At 42.5% G+C, this 19,622-nt stretch overlaps 1 long non-coding RNA gene across 5 annotated transcripts in view; it reads left to right on the top strand.

The window, feature by feature from the left end:
* LOC311242725 overlaps positions 1 to 13,706 on the top strand; it is a 41,305-nt gene extending 27,599 nt beyond the window's left edge. For 3 of the 5 annotated variants that reach the window (XR_014620632.1, XR_014620633.1, XR_014620636.1), the window contains 9 exons: positions 485 to 607; positions 799 to 877; positions 1,065 to 1,153; positions 3,819 to 3,873; positions 6,459 to 6,523; positions 9,942 to 9,988; positions 10,562 to 10,616; positions 12,552 to 12,606; positions 13,375 to 13,706. This is a non-coding gene — a long non-coding RNA (uncharacterized lncRNA). The remainder of the gene's footprint in view (positions 1 to 484; positions 608 to 798; positions 878 to 1,064; positions 1,154 to 3,818; positions 3,874 to 6,458; positions 6,524 to 9,941; positions 9,989 to 10,561; positions 10,617 to 12,551; positions 12,607 to 13,374) is intronic. The other 2 variants (XR_014620634.1, XR_014620635.1) reach the window with 2 other exon arrangements.
* The last annotated feature ends 5,916 nt before the right edge of the window (positions 13,707 to 19,622 follow it).

The following is a 19,622-nucleotide window of genomic DNA, read 5'->3' as shown; positions in this document are numbered from 1 at the left end:
TGTAGCCAGTATTCCTCATGTGAGGTGGTGGTATACACCATTCTGACTAAGGAGCCTTCGGCAACATATCCTTGTAACCATGATTGTGGTTTTTTCAATTACTACACTTGGTGGTGCTAAACTAATGTTGCATCACTAAGACTAACTAGGTGTACAGAGGCTTGCAGTGATGGTGTAATTTGCGTCTTACACTGTGAACAGTGACGGTATGCCTACTGTCATATACTGGCACAGATGGCTGACGAACATAAGAGTCTGAGCAGGTACCTGGTACATACAACATACAATCATACATTGTATGACTATTGCGACCCAAAATGTGTGCTTTGCGGCGGCTTCAACAAATTAAACAAGCTTTTCCTAGAGGCTTTTTCTGTCATGTGCCCTATGATATTGTTATTACTCTATTGTGTTTTGTCTTTTGTGTGTAAAAGATTATGAATTTACTTATGAATAGAGTTCATTGATGTGACGTTTTTCACAGGAATCACTCTACAGAAAGTCAAACTCTGTCGGACGCTTCTGCATATGGATAGAGAGCGTCTTCCGTGCACTGGATGATCTGTACGGCACCTGGCGCATCTGCCTCCCTGAAGGTGGATTACAAGTGAGTGTATAAGTGTTAAGTCATGGCACTAGAGATCATTACTCAAGTTGTGACAGTGATGAGCTTACACTTCCCGTGTTTTTGAAACTTAGTGATATTCATTGAAGTTCTGAGGTTTTTGAGTAATGACTGTTACCAGTGTGAGTGGTGTAATGCACGATAACCTGATCTTAACAATCCTTTTATTGCAGCCTGCCAATGTACAAGATGACCAACACAGACCTGGGCAGGATTCTGAAGAGTGAGGCGGTCCAGAAAGCACTTTGTGAAGTAAGCAACACACTTCTTAAATGTGTCAATCACATGTTAGCCATGATGAGGTTCCACTTCTGGTCCGTGTTTCTGAATCCTGATTATGTTGGAAGTCCTGAGCCATGCTGTTTTTATCATAATGGAGCAGATGGTATCAAAATGTACACATCCCCCTCACACCGACTCTTCTGTCTTGACATCGCAGCAAGAAGAACCCTCTGAAGTGTGATGTTGAAGCTGAACCCCTACGCCAAGACTGCCAAACGTCATGCCATCCTCCTGCACGACCCTGCTGTAAGTAGCCTGTAGCCAGGCATTAAAGCGTTCCGTCTTGGGACGGATATCCGTCCATTTGATTTGGAGGTTCCGTCATTTGATTTGGAGTCCTGACGGATTTTAACCTGACGCTGTAAAATGCGGATGTAATGTTATCATATCAAGAAGATAAGCAGAAATGTACTACCAGATTCGCGTATAACGTTATTTATTTCCCGTGACTTCGTGGTTTATTCATAACGTTATGCACATTTCACAACACAGCCAGCTGTTAGAAACTGTACATTGTAACATTATATAACGTTATGTTATTTCGCGGTTTATTCACATAACGTTATATTGTTTACACTGTCTTTCTTCTATTATAACCCTCCCAAATCATATTCAGAAAGGCACACACAACATATTCCAGTTAACGGTATATTTTTTTTAAATGATTCGTTATGGCGTAATCAATACTTCCATGCGTATAAATTGCGTTTGCGACCTCCATGTTTTGGGGGTAGTCATCAGAAACCTCGGATCCGGGATTCGCTCCCATCCGTCGGCAAGAACTGGGTTTTCAGCCTCTCTCTCTGGAGCTTAACGGAGTTTCCTCCGGAGTTTCTGGAGGAGCTTGTCGCGGCTCATGCGCACGCTCAACCAATCAGAGAGGGGTCTGCAGAAATGCGGCTACGAAATGTAGAGACGCCGCTGTGCTCGGCACCAATGGGAAGCGGCCATTTGCTTTTTTAGTTTCTGAAACTCCGCCATTGCTCTCTAGCTCTACTCGAGAGTAAACTTGACTCATCAACATGCGGCAACTTTTCCGAGACTAAGTTCATTTGACTTATTCTAGTCTAAAGAAACATATATATTGCTATTGATAAATCTAGGTAACGTGAATGCCACAAAACGAATGCCTTGTTAATCAGAACGTTATTTACGCGACAAGTTCAACCAGTGTGGTGGTGGTGGTGGTGGTGTTGTTGCGTGTGTGTGCTTGCGCCTCCGTGTATGATGAATGTTGATAAATCTAGGTAACGTTAATGCCACAAAACGAATGCCTTTGTTAATCAGAACGTTGTTTGCGTTATCAATTGTTTTTAAGCTCAATAAACGTCTTCTCCCATTTGTCCGGGAGATCTCTGGGTAACAATACTGTATATTTGCATATCATATATGTCACAAATGTAACATTACTATCTATATACCTGTAGTATGTCACTATGAATTGAAAATGGGGGACCCTGATGTAAACAAGACTAACGTCTTTCTCTGGTCTGCATCCCCTTAACAATTGTGTGTATTGAGCTGTACTGTATTGTACCCATTCTGCAATCTGTTAAATATTGATTGATTGTTATTAACAGATTGCAGAATGGGTACAATACAGTACAGCTCAATACACACAAGTTAAGGGGATGCAGACCAGAGAGAGACTTTCGTCTTGTTTACATCAGGGTCCCCCATTTTCAATTCATCATAACATATATGACACACATGACATACAGATAGACAATACTGCTACATCTATACATTTATGACATACCAGATTTACAAATACAGTAGCCTATTGTTTGTGATACAAAAATAGTCTAAAAAGAGTATATACATTTGACGAAGAAACTGTACATTGGAGGTGGGATGGGGGGGGTTGTAACTGTACATTGGATTATCGACACAACCTTATTGGTCCCAAGAAGAGGGTCTCGTGTATTAAATAAAGTTTTCATTCACTCTGGATCTTGTAAATCCAGTAGCAATACACACAATTGTTAAGGGGATGCAGGCCAGAGAAAGGAGTTTGTCTTGTTTACATCATCAGGGTCCCCAATTTTCAATTCATAGTGACATTTATGACATGCACAACATACATGACATCATGACATTTATGACATAGGGACATGCATGCCTTACAGGTATATAGTAATAATACTGGTACATTTGTCACATATACGATATGCAAATATACAGTACTGTTACCCAGAGATCCTAACGGTAAATATATACATATGATGAGGAGGAGACTGTACATTAGGAGGGGGTGAGTGGGTGGTAAAAAAATATATACAAACGGTCGGGAGGAGACTGTCCATTGTTGTTGTGGCATAATTGTGAAACGTGTTTAGTCCCTTGTTTGTATGATAACAAGCCGTTTAGTTCATGGTTCAAAGTAATGGGAAAGGGGGGCTATCTCGCCATCAATCAGAAGCTAGCCACAAGACTTGCATTCATGCTCTCCAGCACACAGCCTCCCTGCCTGGCACAACAACCACAACAGTAGGGTCTATAGTCACAGTCAGGACAGTAGGCTCTACAAGTAGGCTCTCTTAAAACGCTGACGCTATTAAAAAAAATACAGTGGAGCTTAAAATAAGAATATGACTTGGCCAGAAAAAAAGCAGTCGGGAGATTTTTTTTTTTGCTTTAATCCCTGCTTTATTTTTAAACAAGACTTTTGGAAATGGAGTTTCATTATCAGAATGTGTAATTCCAGACATTAAATGCCTCCAGGGGGTGGGTATGAGGATGGAGAGGACAGGTTGCCATACTGAGGGCTGGGGGGAGATGAGTGGTAGATAGTGACCATAGATTACCATTATACTCTTGGTAAGGGGCTTTCTTCAAAGTTCTCTGCCTAGATGGATTTAATTATTAGATATTTATTGTTGACTGACTTTACTTTTCTCCTGTTCTGTAGGGATGTTGTAGACCTCTGTTGAAGAGGACGATGGACCGGGAAGATGCTGTGACGGGTAGGCATGAAGCGATGTATTGTAATGCAATAAGTCTGTTGGTTGTAGAAAACCCAATCTGTACTCCCATGGCAGAGCCCTCTCTCTGCGGTGGATTTGTAAATATTGGGAGAACAATGTCAGGACTTTTGGCACAGGTCCAGTGGTGATTCCATCTACTAGGGCCTGACTGAAGACCTGCGACAACGGTGTTCAGTCTCTAGATGCCTTTATTTTGAAATGAGACTTTTGGAAATAGAGTTTCATTATCACAATGTGTATTTCCAGACAGATTAAATGCCTCTGCGGGGGGGGGGGGGAGGAGATGGAGCACATGTTGCCATACTGGGGGCTGAGGGAGCTGTGGGTGTAAAAGGCAGACCTAGGGCTGGGCGATATGGCTAAAAACGTTATCGCGATAAAATTATTTTCATATAACTCGATATCGCTAATTATCATCGATATAATATCTGTCTAGTTTAATTAACTTCTTATGCCCGGCGCCGATGGACGGGCTATTAATAGACTTGTTTTGCTAGTGCGAATGTCTCGAGTTGATGTCGTCATCAGTCCGCGCACGTTAGCAGTTAGCCAGAGCAAGCGGTGTATCCCATGACAATGTACTAAATATCCCTAAAATACTCCGTTCCGCCCCAATACATTGCAACAACGTCCACCGTATACCCCACACTACTATAACCGTGGCGTCAGAATTCACGCCACACACAGTCGGCACGTAAACTATAAAATAGCGCCGTGCAAGCTAATTATCCTAGCCAGCCAAACTATAAAATTGCACCGTGCAAGCTAATTATCCTAGCCAGCCATGTTTCCAATGTACTAAATATCCCTAAAATACTCTGTTCCGCCCCAATACATTGCAATGACGTCCACCGTATACCCCACACTACTATAACCGTGGCGTCAGAATTCACGCCACACACACACTCGACACGTAAACTATAAAATAGCGCTGTGCAAGCTAATGATCCTAGCCAGCCTTGTTTACTACCCAGAGGTGCAGCTCGGGTCTCCTTCGCTCTCAGCCATCTCCTTCACTGATTGGTTGTTAGTGCGTGTGCTCATATCCAAGCTTGGAAAATCGATATATCGAAACTTTGCGACCACGTTTCATGTTTATTTCGAGGAAATAATTTATCGCGATAGTTATCGTTTTATCGCCCAGCCCTAGGCAGACCTGCATGTCATACTTGGTAGGCGTTTTTTTGGCACATTCCCTTTTTTTAACCGGGTTGGACCCGTTGAGATTATCTCTTTTCCAAGAGCCACCTGGCCAAGAATGACTGCAGTTTCATACATTAAAGAGCCGCCTGGCCAAGAATGACTGCAGTTTCATACAGTAAACATTAATAAACTAATCTGTTCAAAAGTAGTTCGCAGTAAAAGTTCACAAAATCCATGTAATCCTATTTCACTTAAAACTATTGCAACATCAAGTCTCCTATAGCTTTCATGAAGAGTGACTAGATGCTGGATTTTAAAGGAACTATCTTATAAATAGCCTTTTCCAGTTTTTAGCATTGTTTTCTAGCAATGTGGGGTTGTACCAACACTGTCCGTCTCAAATTCTCATTTTGGTGCATTCCTCCAGTTCAGAAGAGACAAGATCCTCTTCCACTGAACCAAGCCATTCTGAATGTTGGTCCCCTGTGACTGAAGCAGAATTATTTGCATAATGAAATGCGTACCTCCGCCCCTTCTGTGGTTTATTTCCACCACTCGCGTTCAGCTATTATTTAGTGCAGACCACAAGCTAATCCGTAAGTGAAGTTGAACAGTGAGTTAGGGTTAGCATTTAAAAACGCTGTAAGACACTTGCACTTCCCCAAGAGAGAGGCTCAGTTGACATAATGGGATTTCTGAACACTGATCGAACCACCTGCATCAAGAAAGGTTGAATATCTGTCTCACTCTGCTGCCTTGGATCTGATTGGTGGTGGTCCTGACTTTCTGATTTAACTAGCGCACGATCGCTATCGCGTCAAACGATTCGGTCACATGATGCATTAACGACTTCACGGCGAGCGACCGAACGCACGCACCCATAAGAACAAGGCGTGCATGATGATTCCACAATGCATCGCGAAAGTCCTCCCACTCTCGCACGCTCTCGGTCTGCAAGCGGCAAAATGCTGACCGTTTTACTGAACTCTGAGTTTTGTTTTCTTTTACTGCTTTATAATGGTGTTCTCTATGGATTTAAAATGTGTAGGAGCGTTTCACTGGATCTGTTGTGTGAAGTAGTTGCCGAAACCGTTATTCGGGCTCAAAACATGTTTAGTACTAGTAACGCTAACTAGCTAACTTGAGCTGTTCGGATCATGACGCCTCGTGGCATCTGCGACACACTTCAACAGATTTATAAATGTATGTTAACTAAAGTTGCATATCAGTGCCAACTAGATATTTTCTTTTTAACCTCAACCATCTTCCTAGTGAGTGTTCCTAGTGTTATGTAACTTGTGTGAATTAAAAAAGAGAAATACAGGAAAGGGGTAGTATAGGCATTGGATGTGTCCGTTTGTGAAATGTATGTTATTTAATTAAATGTTAACTAACTTTTACATGGTTGCTTACCTTTTTAGATTGGCCCACCTCTTGAGTTGACTGACGTGGAGGTGACATGAGGCCCTTAAGATTTTGATGCAAGGTAATGTTGGTTGGTGTCGGATTGAGTAGTCTATGGCAGGGGTTCCCAAACTTTTCAGGCCGGGACCCAGAAAATAAGGCGTCAGAGAGCCGCGGCCCAATTCACATTGTCAGGCTTTTTTTTTTTCAGGTGACCGATTTTTTAAAGCCAAATATCACTTCAATCCTATTAAGTTAGTTCAAGTTATTCATTTATATGTGCTATTTATGAGAGGGCTAACTTGTTGCAAAATAATAATGATAATAATAATAGCCTCATTAAAATGCTATTGTTGCTTCGGTTGTTTTCAGCGTTTTATGTGCATAATCTGTTTAGTTTGAAATGTTCGTTGAAATAAGTAGATTTTTCGTTTTTATTTGTTAAGTTAATATAAAACCATATAGTCACATTTTAGAATACAATAGAATAGAATTTTAGAATACAACTAGAAACACTCCTGGCTTGCTTCTAAGTTCAGTGGCCTGACAATTATTTTAATTTTTTTATATAAACCCACCTTTGGTTCGCGACCCCGACTTTGGGAACCACTGGTCTATGGTGCTCTTAATTATTGTTCTTTGCGTCGGCATTGCTCAACTTGCTGTAAAACGGTCTACTTTACGGTTTTGCTTTTCCACAATATTTGAAATGTCCAACTAGTATATCTAATCTAACTAATTACATCTGTCAGAATCGTTTGATAGTCTATTAAACACCACCTTGTCATGAAACCCTGTGGGAAACCTGTATTGAATTGCCTATTGTCCTGGCAATGTGTTGGTTGGTGTAAACACTCCAGCTCTAAGTCAACTGTCCAGACACTGTCTGGTCGGTGTTACAGAGCTGGTAGAGGAAGATTCTGGAGTGATGCGAGGCCCAACGGGTTCTGTTCTAGAGTCTGCTGTGGCTGAGCTGCTCCAGGTCCCGGCCCAACGAGAGTAGACTGTCCTGCTACTGACGGGATGGTCCTAGTACAGGGCCTAACATGCTGAACTAGTACAGGGCCTAACACGCTGAACTACCACAGGACAGACCTAGTACAGGGCCTAACACACTGAACTACCACAGGACAGACATGCTAATCTAACGGCACACCACAGGGCAGACCTAGTACAGGGCTTAAAGGAACACGCCAATATTATGGGATACTCTTAAAAGTCTTCTCCAGAGTCTGGCAAGAGGATGAATGCTGATTTCCTCCGACTGTGAAGCTATCGGGCTTCAAGCTAGCCTAGCTTATCACATGAATGGAAGCGGGTGCATAGTGGCGAGCCTAACACGTCTCCTTGATGGGGATGTGCATAACGTGGTGGTTTGGCACATCCCTTACCAGATATCCGTGCACATCTCTACTAGAGTTTTAGGCTGCGGTTAGACTGAGTTTCGTTTTCAGATGAGTTTCGCTTTTCCAGGTCGCAACGTAGCCGGTAGGCGAGTCACACTTTCGTTTTGTCACCTGAGCACAGTGATGTAGTACACTGCCAAAGCAGTAGGTGGCGAACATGAAGGCAATTTTCAACCAATCAGAACTTGAATGTGCCAATACACTTCCTGCAAAGAAAATGTCAACAAGGCGCCGCCATCTTTAAATGCCTATTTACCCAATGCAGCACTTATTTTTCAGCAAAGTGCAATAAACAAAACGGATACATTCACTGTGTTCTGCCTCTCGTTTGTTGATGAAACAAAACTAACATCAACACAAGTGACTACCAAGAGCGGATAGTTTAGTCTCAAAAAGGATCGGCGATGTTGTTAGCTACATTGTTACCTACATGCTAACGTGAATGGAATATGCCAGTATAACAGTATAGCATTGTGGCTAGAAGCTAACGCTAGCTCACGTTAACCAGCCAGCACCTGATGATATCGGGAGCTCAGTAGCTAGATAACATTAGAGACAACGCCGTGTGTATTAAACAAAGGTGAATAGATCACTGGGCCATTTTGTTGAATGCTTGTTAAGATTGAAAGAGGAGCTTGAGCTAACTGGGTCTAATAGCTAACGCTAGCTCACGTTAGCCAGCTGCAGTGCTCATGCAATCGGTAATGCTAGCAGAATGAATGGATGTAAACTTTATTTAACATATTGCATAATGGGTACAATACAATACGGCTCAATACAAACAATTGTTAAGGGAATGCAGACTGTTGTAGCTTGGACTGGGGTCCTTATAACTAGGGCTGGGCGATAAAACGATAACGATAACTATCGCGATAAATTATTTCCTCGAAATAAACATGAAACGTGGTCGCAAAGTTTCGATATATCGATTTTCCAAGCTTGGCTCCGTTCCAATAGTATCTCCTCCGTTCAGCCTCGGCTCAACACACTCACTAACAACAACCAGCGTTACGTGATGACGTACTTACGCACAACAGCTAACAACCAATCAGTGAAGGAGATGGCCGAGACCCGGAAGGAGGTAGGACTCACTCAACAAGGCTTGCTAGGCTAATTGGCTTCCACGGCATTGTTTTATATATTTACGTGCCGAGTATGTGTGTGTGTTTTGAATTCTGAGGCCACGTTTATGGTAGTGTGGGATATACAGTGGACGGCGTTTCAATATATTGTGGCGGAAGAGAGTATTTTAGTGTCATATTTAGCACATTGTCATGGAATACTCCGCTTAGAACCAACAGGCTGGCTAGGTTAACTAGCTTGCACGTCGCTGTTTTTATATATTTACGTGCCGAGTATGTGTGTGTTTTGAATTCTGAGGCCACGTTTATGGTAGTGTGGGATATACAGTGGACCTCGTTTCAATATATTGTGGCGGAAGAGAGTATTTTAGTGTCATATTTATTGTCATGAGATACTCCGCTTGTCGGCTAACGTGCGCAGACTGATGACGACATCAACTCGACTTGAGACATTCGCAGCAGCATAAGAAGTTAATTAAACTTGACGGACATTATATCGACGATAATTATCGATATCGAATTATATGAAAATAATTTTATAATTTTATCGCGATAACGTTTTTGGTCATATCGCCCAGCCCTACTTATAACTAACTTGACAACACATGGTAGCTGCAGCTATTTGGGACAGCTCTGTTGTCACCGGAAGGGCACGCAGATGGTATCTACTGCGCATGGGCGCTGAACAACAACGGCTCCGCAAAGATTACACGACATGTTGTCGGCGAGTTTTTGGCGCTATAACAAAACGGAAACGCAATTTAGCGTTTTCAGTAGGGCCACAACGTTTCCTGCCAAAACGGCATTTCTATCTAATAGGGACAGCAAACGTATTCAAAAACGTATTCAAACGAGCACAAAAACAGTGTGCAGGGCCTTAAGGTAGGCTAGCTGCTATGCACTTGCTTTTCTTAAGTAGATTATGGAAACCTAGTGTTCAGGCAAGTGTGCTTAAACCTTTGACTGGTATAGAATTTTTTTAATCCCAAATTGTGTTGCTTCTTTGTTGCAGGCTAAGCAGCTGTTTGAAGCAGCAGCAGCACTAAAGCTCTAGTGGAGGTGAGTCTGAGACGGGTCTTTTTCTCTTCTTGGTTTAACCTTTTTCTGTGCTGTGATGATTATACATAACACATCATGCTGACAACGCCGTGGTGAACCTTTAACAACCCTGAGCACAGATTTAAGACTCGCAACTCAAACTGATGGAAAAGCCCCTTCCCTTTCTTAAACTTGATGTTAATGAGTGGTAATTTGTGTGGTACCCCATACGATGGCTGACTAGTGACCATAGATTACCATTATACCCCATAAAATGGCTGCCTAGTGACCATGGATTACCATTATACCCCATAAAATGGCTGCCTAGTGACCATAGATTACCATTATACCCCATGAAATGGCTGCCTACTGACCATAGATTACCATTATATACACTATAACATGGCTGCCTAGTGACCATGGATTACCATTATACCCCATAAAATGGCTGCCTACTGTCTGCCTAGTGACCATAGATTACCATTATACTCTTGGTAAGGGGCTTTCTATTCAAGGTTATGTGCCTAGATGGATTTAATAGTCTTGATAATTATTAGAGAGATATTGATTCTTGACTTTTCTCCTGTTCTGTAGGGATGTTGTAGACCTCTGTTGAAGAGGTCGATGGACCTGGAAGATGCTGTGACAGGTAGGCATGAAGCGATGTGGAAGAGTATTGTAATTAGGGCTGACCTTCGAATTTCTTTTTGGCAATCGAAGCTTCGGGGCCGAGCTTCGATTTTAATTCGAAGCAAGTGTTGCGTGTTACAGTGTAGGTTCGTTTATTAGGACAAGTGCATGACAGTAAGGTTAGTTAGGGTTAGATTTATTTTATTTTTAAAATTTTATTTCAGATAATGGTTGAAGAAGTGCGTATTTAGTCGACGGCGAAAGATTGGATGGGATTCGGCTGTCCTAACTGGGGTGGGTAGTTCATTCCACCATTGTGGGGCAAGGACTGAGAATAGGCGTGTAGGTGGTGTATATGTGTTTGAGGATGATATCCTTCAAACAGGCAATAGTGATGATATAATTTTGGCAGTGCTGAGCTGGGTTACTTTCCTCCAGTGTATTTGTCCCCCGGCCCCACCCAATGGCCCCACACACACACACACTTTTTTAACTTCGATTTTTTTTTAACACTTTGACTGCCATGAAACGTCTTTTCACGTCATTGCTGGCCATGCTCAAGTTGCCGGGGGACGCTGTACAGCGTCCTTATATCAATATTTCAAAAATCTGCGATCGGATTCATATGTCCCCGCCGCTGGCCTGAGATCCACCAGCAGGACCCACTGAGCTCTCTGGCGGTTCAGGAGCGCCATCTGGTGGCCGATCGGCGCAATCGCCAAACAGGATGTTGAATAGAGGTTGTCATGACGACCGTAGTACTTCCGGGCGCTCGCTATAGTTCATGGGACTCTGGCTCGTCACGCTACACGGTGATCGATTGGCAATAACTCGATAAACAACATGATTTGGACGTATATACCATTATACAAGCTGGAGATGGACCGGGTAAAAATATATCCCATAATGATAAGATTTCTACTCGACGATGATCGCCCAACGGCGCGCGGAGACTGGGGTGAGTTTCAGCGTGTAACGTTACCGTCTTCAATACTAACTGCTATTATCAACATTTGACCCACATTAGATGATTGGTATAACGCTGCCCACGGAATTATAAACGCCCCCTCGCCCATCCGGTCAACATCAGATGACGTGTAGTAACTTCTAGAAGTACGTCTAGTTGGAATTTTTTATATCGCGCTGATTGCCATCAAACTGTATTTCATCATCAATATAATGCATTTGGGGCTATATATCACGTTCTGGAGAAAGCTGCAGAAAGAGATGAAAACATACTTATACATTAGACCATACTTTACTATGAATATGTGAATGAAAAAGTTTAACGTTGCTACACAATGAACAATACATATAGGACTTTGAATGGGCCCTAATAATGGCAATGTAGCAATAGAATTTAAAAAGTTATAGCCCTGCAAAGAAGGGGACTTTCTCCATAGACAAATAGCGCTGGCAATCTATGGTATATCATGAATTTAACCTTAGGCAACCAAAGTGTTAATGTTCGAAGCTTCGAAGTATTTAAGACAGCCCTAATTGTAATGCAATGCCAGAAGTCTGTTTGGTGCAAACCCAATCTGTACTGCCATGACAGAGCCCCCTCTCTCTGCTGTGGAATCTTAATATATTGGGAGAACAATGTCAGGACTTTTGGCACAGGTCCAGTGGTGATTCCATCTACTAGGGCCTGACTGAAGACCTGCGACAACAGTGTTCAGGCTTTAGATGCCTTTATTTTTAAACAAGACTTTTGGAAATAGAGTTTCATTATCAGAATGTGTAATTCCAGACAGATTAAATGCCTCCAGGGGGTGGGTGTGAGGATGGAGATGACAGGTTCCCATACTGAGGGCTGGGCGGAGATGAGTGGTAGATAGTGACCATAGATTACCATTATACTCTTGGTAAGGGGCTTTCTTCAAAGTTCTCTGCCTAGATGGATTTAGTTATTGGATATTGATTGTTGACTGACTTTTCTCCTGTTCTGTAGGGATGTTGTAGACCTCTGTTGAAGAGGACGATGGACCTGGAAGATGCTGTGACAGGTAGGCATGAAGCGGTGTATTGTAATGCAATAAGTCTGTTTGGTGTAGAAAACCCAATCTGTACTCCCATGGCAGAGCCCTCTCTCTGCGGTGGATTTGTAAATATTGGGAGAACAATGTCAGGACTTTTGGCACAGGTCCAGTGGTGATTCCATCTACTAGGGCCTGACTGAAGACCTGCGACAACGGTGTTATCCGAATGTGTATTTCCAGACAGATTAACACAAATTCACCACACAAATTCCAACGCTCATTGAAAGCTCTGGATGTCCTCTCACTGTGCCTCACTGCATCACTGAGCACAGAGTGACAGTTACCATCTTCCTGGACTCTTATTTTTAAACAGCACTGGGCAATATTACACCTACTGTAGACTTCAGTATATTTTTACTGTATTTATTTACTGTATCAAATGGCGGATCCCCGCGATCCCTCACTAACACTTTAACCTATTGGTAAACAAACGTATTGATGAAAATATACATTATAACTGCTGTTGTGACATGGTTATGATGTTTATTCTTGAATACGTTTGAAAAATATAACGATAATTGTCAGACAGTCTGGAGAGCTTGATTTATGACTATCATTTGCGGTCCGCAGGGGTGGAAAAGGTTAACAAAAGTATTTGAAGATGTGCAACTATACCCTCTATAATGTCACCATGGTGATATTCTAAAGACCAGAATCGCTCGTTGCTGAGTAACGGGACTTTGTCCTCGTCCTGCTGCATGGTGTTGACACTTCCTTTGTCCGGTCTCTCTCCAGGTTGGGGCAGTGGACCTGTCCTGTCTCTCTCCAGGTTGGGGCAGTGGACCTGTGCTGTCTCTCTCCAGGTTGGGGCAGTGGACCTGTCCTGTCTCACTCCAGGTTGGGGCAGTGGACCTGTGCTGTCTCTCTCCAGGTTGGGGCAGTGTACGGCTTCTGGAGGCCGGTTTGGACTGTCCCAAGATTTGACACGTGGTCCACAATGTTGTGTAGATGTTGGCCACATGACCTAAGATGTCTGCCCTTGTTATGCCCTGAAGAGCAGCTGTCAGAATCTGTTGGTGTTTTAAATGATGCAGCTGTGCTTTCATTTAATAAAGTCTTTAATTCATCCTTCCTGAAACTAGTGCCTGATCTCTTCTTGTTCCCTGACTTCATTGTATAAACTGTAGGCCTACTGTATCTAAACTGTACTGTAAAGTTAACTAGATTTTTTTTAGTTACAACTAAAATAAGACTGTTTGGTCATTAACTCTTTAGTTAGGGTAGGAGTGAACCCAGAGTGTGAATCCTCAGTGGTTTTGTATTTGAGTTTGTGAATTAAACTAGCATTCTCCACAACAAACTGGTCCAGCTGTCTGCTTCCAAGTGAGCCCTGGTGCAGGAAAATACTTTAAAAACTCAATTCAGTTCATAATATGTACATTTTCAGTAAACGGTACATTTTCCTAAATGTGAATTTTAGCTAGTTAAAATGGCCAAGTTGGTCAAGATCAGAAATGGTGTCGATAAAAGGCTGACCTGCATGACATGTTTTGGTTAATTTGACATGTAGGTGAGAAAAGCCAAGGAGTGGTGCTGGTTATGGCCACATGCAGGGAGCAGATCTTGATTTTTATACAACGGCATGCAAATTTCTCGATTCTGATTGGCTGAAACGGTCCATTTACACATATGTATAGGGACCATTCTACGCTCCTGGTCCCAGGACCCGCCCACAACCGAATCACATCACTCCGCCAGGATCACTCCGTCGGCAAAAACAAGATGGTGGACAATAATCTTTAGAATAGAATAGATCTTTATTTGTCATTGTTGGTACAACGAAATTTGTTAGGAACATCACCACTGGCATACAACATAAGATATAACATGTGCAAAATAATAATGTCAATAATAATAGTAATATAGTAATACAGTATTTCGGTGAAAATTAAACAGCAGCAGTTGTCCATGTGTTTTTGTGTTGCTAATTCCATTCGTATGTCGTCTATCTTGTAGCGGATCGAACGGGCATTTGAGAGGAAGATGGTAGGGAGCGGAGGTTTGAATGGGTTTGTTTTTAGCCTAGCCCATGCACCTCCACGTTTTCCCCTCTTTTGCAGCCGCTCACAACGTCTCCTCTTCCGCCTCTCAGCTCCGGGAGTAGTGGGTGGTGATGATCTAGCAATCTCCGCTGGAATGGTAAAATCCGCTGGGAGAAATGCTCCGTTGTTTAGCTCTAGTAGTACATCTCGACTGTACCTTACCGTCGGGTGTTGAAAGCTGCGTGAAATAATGTTAAGTGCTACCAAAATAATAAAAAGTGTATGCCAGCTCTGTGAGCTCCGGGCCGCTGCGACTGTGCGCCATTTAACAAATGGATATGTTGATAGCGTCATAACGACTAAATATAAAGCGATTCTGTCACGGCGAATGTCTTAGTCCTTTAAACAATGTTGGATGATGTAATTGATGGGTCATGTCATTTTAGAACAAAAGAAAAATCGCTGATTGATTTATTTGCTATTTAAAATTTCTACTTCCCCCTGACTGCAGTGTTCACTCTCACACTGTCCGACGCTGGCGTACCCACCCACCCCCACACAAACACACACACTCCTGTCTGCAACGCAGGGGGGAGTCAGACTAGAAGCAGCTGAGTGCTGCGCTGTTCTAAGTGAGCATGGCCTATTGAGTTGATTGATTGATTGCTAATTTTATTACTGTACGCTTGTTTTCCAACTGGTTAAGTTTAGGCCCTCTACAGTAGGTTTAAAAAAAATAGGGCGAAAACTTTTTTTTCCTAGGGCAAAGAGAACTTTAATTTGTTTGACCTACTTTCTATAGAAGCATCTAAGAATGAAGTTTTATAGAAAGTAGGTCTGCATCCCCTTAACAATTGTGTGTATTGAGCCGTACTGTATTGTACCCATTCTGCATCTGGTAGTAAAATGTTCAATCAATCATTCCAATAACACACAGTTGGATGTGTTAGTTTGTTGGATGCACTTCCGAGCTGCTTCCACATGGAGGCAAATTGTCTTTTTTGTTGTTGTGGGAACTACTTTTTCTGGCGGATGGTTTTTTCAATAAATCTTCGATTAATCTGTGTTTATTGTATAGCAATAAGGTTGGATGAATGTGGCAGTTGTATAAAAGCATTACACCACTTGCAGTCGTGATTTGTGAACAATAAACCATGCCTAGGGGGTCTAACGACCACCCCTAGGCATGGTTTATTGTTCACAAACCACTCCTGCGTGTGATGTAATGCTTAAGTAAAGCAGCATTTTGGCTCATATCAGATCCTCATGCATACGACTGGCTATTAATTTTATTTTTATCTTTTTTAGGTAAAATGACTAGTGGCTATGAAACTTGGATTTTGATAAGTCATCCATTATCATTGATCACCTTTTGAAATCAAACTTAAACAGAAAATGTATATAGACTACTGCTTTGATTTGGGTTAAACTGCCACATTGGGGAGATGTGCTGGCTGCAGTACTTTAATTATCCACAAGATGTCGCCACAGGATGGTAAATAAATGCCTACTGCACTTGCAACGTTACCTAAGGTTGATTGATTGATTACTTTATTAACCGATTGCAGAATGGGTTCAATACACAATTGTTAAGGGGATGCAGACCAGAGAGACTTTCGTCTTTACATCAGGGTCCCCCATTTTCAATTAATAACAATTATGACATAGCCTACAGAAACAGGGATTCACATTTTTTTACGGCTGTGGGTAGGGCGTTCCACATTGATGTGGCATAATTGCAAAACATGCTTAGTCCCTTTGGGCCGAATCTGGGTTGAACATGATTTGTGGAACTCCCTCTGGTGTTGTGGTCGTGGTATTCACTGACCTTTGGGAAGTATTTCGACATGTACAGGCATTAAAGCGTTCCGTCTTGAGACGGATTTCCGGCAATTTGATTATATTTATATAATATTTTTATTTATATTTATAAAAAGAAATTAATATGAAGTTTGCCAATAGGGTTGTATCAGTAGTATTGGCAATGGTAGTAGTCGTAATAGTAATCCAGTCTATTTTTTTATTTTCTAAAAAATAAACTAGTTCAACACAGGTAACCACTTTTGCTTAATTTCTTTGATGGCTCAAATGTATGCTCTAGTGTCTAGTCGATTTTGTGTTTTGAGCACAAAGTTCATCATAGATCTAGCCTCTTAATTTTGCTCTCAAAGTGCACCAGATTGATGCATTTAATTTTAAAACTTAAAAAAATAAATACCTCGGGGGGCACGCCCACCGAGGTTCACCCACCACCACAGTCTCACTAAATCCTGTGGGAAACACTGAGATTCAAAAAAAATTTACGGCTGTGGGTAGGGCGTTCCATATTGTTGTGGCATAATTGCGAAACGTGTTTAGTCCCTTGTTTGTATGATAACAAGCCTTTTAGTTCATGGTTCAAAGTAATGGGAAAAGGGTGCTAGCTCGCCATCAATCAGAAGCTAGCCACAAGACTTGCATTCACGCTCTCCAGCACACAGCCTCCCTGCCTGGCACAACAACCACAACAGTAGGGTCTATAGTCACAGTCAGGACAGTAGGCTCTACAAGTAGGCTCCCTTAAAACGCTAACGCTATTAAAAAAATAAATACAGTGGAGGTTAAAATAAGAATGACTTGGCCTGAAAAAAAGTTCAGTCAGGAGATATTTTTTTTGCTTTAATCCCTGACATGGGTATTTTAGTGGTGTAGTGGTGTATCTTGTAGACCAGGCCCATTGCAAGTTGCCGTACTCTGTCGTCTACTCTAAGCCATCCTAGGTTGTCAAAATGGGCAGGGGTCAGGTGGCTTTTAGGAGTGAGGTCAAGCAGTAGTCTGACCAGTTTGTTTTGTGATGTTTGTAATCTTGTTTTTAGGGCCTTTGAGGTGCTTTGGTACCATGAGGTGCAAGCATAGTCGTAGTACCCTTGAATGACTGCTCCTGTTAGAGTCTTCAGGGTATTCTTGTTTACCAGAGAGGAGATCCGGTACAAGAATCTTGTTTGTTGGTTGACTTTTTTGATTACATTGGTTGCCATTTTGTCACAGGAAAGATTTTCCTCTAGGATGGATGCCTCTCATTTATCAGTGAGCCAGGTGCAGATTCTGCCGAGTTCAGAGCTGAGGGCTTTTTCAACCTGCAACTTGTCCCTCTCAGAGGCGTGCTTACCAAACCAAGCCGCATTTCTCTGAGACGCTCTGTGATTGGCCACTGACGCGTTTGCCCAATCCGTGACGAGCTGTGTCTTTGCCCATTTCCACGCCAAACAGCCTGCAAACTACCTGCCGTTCTATCGCCCTGCTCTAAGACAAACTCTAACCTTAACCAACTTCGAAAGAGTGCCTAAGCTTAACCGTCGAAAGAACTTGCCGTCACGCTCTAAGACAAACTCTAACCTTAACCAACTTCGAAGAGTGCCTAAGCTTAACCAGTGTAGAAACAGGCGTCGGCCAATCAGAGAGCGTCTCCGAGAAATGCGGCTTGGTTTGGTAATCACGCCTCTCAGAGACCAGCAGGGCTGAGTCGTCCGCGAACAGGAACATGTTGCAGTCACAAGCTGATGACATGTAATTTGCATAAATTAGGAACAGTAACGGTCCTAGTAGGAGCTCTGGACTTCAAACCAAATGCATTCCAGTATCTGTTTCACTGAAACATTTCCTCCAAGCCACTCGTAACTGATGTTAGTCTGGTCTTGGGACCCACTGCAACATTCTGTGACTCACTAACTGTTAGGGATCAAGATACAGGCCATTTGGATCCTCATAACGAGAGAGGCATTCATATACTTTATTTGTTTAGCACCTTGCATACACGAATTGTAGCCCAAAGTGCTTCACAGCAGTACAATAGACATACTATGGCCATAAAATAGATGGAATAAAAGCAATGCAGGTAATAACTATACAAATATTGACTCCGTTTTAAAACTTAAAGACAGACTTTCTTCCCTGATAAGATGGTCATACATTATTTAGTTACTTGATTTCTTGTCGGTTTTGACTATCCTGTCATTAATTTAGTTTTTCTGTTTTTTAACAAATGACTGGTCTAGTTGAAGAAAACTCTGTCCTTAAAACATGTGCATAAGACATTAATCTTCTTCTTTTGGTTTTGACGGCAGCTTGCATCTTTGACGTTGCATTACTGCCATCGTCTGGTATCATTTACCTCCTACAATGTCCGTTTTGCGTTCACCAGCGTGATTATTTTCCGTAGCCTCTGTTTGCGAAGACGCTCTCTGATTGGCTAGCCCGCGTACAGCGAAGACCCTCTCTGATTGGTTTAGCTCCGAAGGGCTCTGGGATAGAAATGTCCGCCTTGTACATATACCCTTTCGAAGTGGGTTATGCTTAGAGTTATGGTTAGGGTTAGCCCCTAGACTTTGTTCGTACTTTGGTGGAAGAAACAATCCCCACTACCATAATTAAAGTTTACCCAAATCAAAAGCCCTGGGTAGACAAATCCGTCCGTGAAGCTCTGAAAGCGCTCACCAAAGCATACAACGCCGGCCTGGTGGCAGGCAACATGAATGACCACAAGGTGGCGCGATACAACGTAAGGAGGACAGTAATGGAGGCAAAACGGCGCTACAGGGATAAAATTGAACTTCAGTTTGAACAGGCTGACTCCAGAGCTATGTGGCAGGGCCTCAAAACGATGACAGACTACAAAGGCACCTCCCTCAAACTGAACAGTGACATCTCCTTAGCAAATGATCTCAATACCTTCTATGCGAGGTTTGAGGCTGGTAATAACAACACCAGCCTACAAGCCACGGCAATGGGGGGGGGGGGGGGTCTGCTGATGGAGACTCAGTGTTCAGGGTAACAGAGCATGAGGTGAGGCGGATCTTTAAAAAAGTGAATATCAGGAAGGCAGCAGGACCGGACGGCATCCCCGGCCGTGTCCTAAAAGTCTGTGCCGACCAACTGGCCCCGGTATTCACTGACATATTTAACCTGTCCTTAGAACAGGCTGTCATCCCCACCTGCCTGAAGAAGTCCACTATCATCCCTGTA

Source organism: Notolepis coatsorum (genome assembly GCF_963971535.1).
Source record: "Notolepis coatsorum genome assembly, chromosome: 16".
In the NCBI taxonomy this organism is placed as follows: Eukaryota; Metazoa; Chordata; class Actinopteri; order Aulopiformes; family Paralepididae; genus Notolepis; species Notolepis coatsorum.
Note: the sequence above shows the minus strand (reverse complement) of the source record. Positions and strands in the feature narration are given on the sequence as shown.